Source organism: Pundamilia nyererei, unplaced genomic scaffold, assembly GCF_000239375.1.
Source record: "Pundamilia nyererei isolate P.nyererei 1_Seehausen unplaced genomic scaffold, PunNye1.0 scaffold00182, whole genome shotgun sequence".
Lineage (NCBI taxonomy): Eukaryota > Metazoa > Chordata > Actinopteri > Cichliformes > Cichlidae > Pundamilia > Pundamilia nyererei.
The window spans coordinates 2,621-4,093 of NW_005187583.1; the positions used below are offsets into that span (position 1 = coordinate 2,621).

Genomic DNA, 1,473 nt, shown 5'->3' on the forward strand with positions numbered 1-1,473 from the left:
TGTGATCAGAAAAGAAGACGGGCATCAATCTAGCATCAGTTGGCAAGACATCTCTCACAAACAAATAGTCAATACGAGAGGCCCTAGAGCCATCCCCACTAAACCAGGTGAAGCCCTCCTCCCTGGGGTGTACTGCTGCAAAACAGTCTGTTAGTTTAAAATCTCTAACCATCCCCTGTAATAGGAGTGACGTCTTGTCTACTTTAAAATCTTGCCTGGCTCGTTTCCTATCCTTTCTACTTAGGACACAGTTAAAATCCCCCCCAAATACTAAAGGCACCTTTCCCAACAAATGGGGCTGCAGCTCCTCTAAAAGGTCATATCTTTCATGTTTATCATTAAACCCATAGACATTCAGGAGGTTAAAATCCTTGTCCATATAACTCAAATTAACTACAAGTGCTCTTCCTTCTCTCACCACAGTGCTCCCCTTTACCAGCACAAAGGGGTTTTTAACCAAAACGGCTACTCCATCATTCTTATTTCCATTTGATCCACTCCATATTGATGGTTGTGGCCACATGTCCTGCCACTGGTTATAAGCTTTTAAAAAGGGTATTGCACATTCCTGAAGTAAGATCACATCCGACGTTACAGTATTTAGAAAGGATAACACACTCTGGGCTCTCATTTTGGTCCTAACACTTCTAACATTTATAGTTGAGAAGGTAAGAGCCATAAGGAGTAAGACAAAGGGCAAACTAACCATTTTTAAGTTAAGGGGAGGTAATTCTCCTCAGGGAAAAGACTCAGCAGGTTTCAAGGATCCTAACGTCAATTTATTTCTCGTGAACAGAGCTCTTCCTTCACCTCACACGGTTCTGGAGGGAGGGCTGGTGCTCTATTCCCTTTACGGACTCTAGGAGACGGCCTCTGCTGCAGCGCTGCATTAACCATACGATCTTTGGGGGTTGACTGCAAAACTATGTTAAGAAAGGAGACCTCATTTGGCGAACTAGAGGGGAAGACCCTGGAGTCCTCCCCAGAGGAACTCTCTGACGGTACTTCAAGTCTTCCCCTCTTTCCTGAAACAATTGTCCCAGAAGACAGTTCTGCCGCAGTTCTCTTTGCCAGCTGGGTATCAGGGGGGGACTGATCTTGGGCGCTATCGCTTGAAGTATTTCCACCTCCTTGTGTTCCACTTTCGACCTGTCCGCCCTCCTCCTCCTCTGAGGTTTCTGGTCGGACAGGCCCCCCATGATCCTCCCCATTTCCCGCCTCCCCCTGTTCCTCTCCTCCACTCACAGGTTTTGGAGGCAAAATCAAATTTTCAGGCCCAGCTGCATCAATCAACTCTTCCTCATTACCTATTTCATTCAGGTTTTGCTCTCCAATCAAGCTTGTCCTCTTAAGTTTGTTTGCAAATGACCTAGGGCAATTTCTAAAGAGATGCCCTTCTCCTCCACACAAATTACACTTACGGTCATTTCTACACTCAGAATACGTATGTCCTCTTTCCTTACATTTCCCACA

At 45.6% G+C, this 1,473-nt stretch overlaps 1 pseudogene; it reads right to left on the reverse strand.

Annotated features, from left to right (window-relative positions):
- The window catches only part of LOC106456407 (uncharacterized), a 3,296-nt pseudogene extending 2,617 nt beyond the window's left edge, over positions 1 to 679 (reverse strand).
- Between the last annotated feature and the right edge of the window lie 794 nt (positions 680 to 1,473).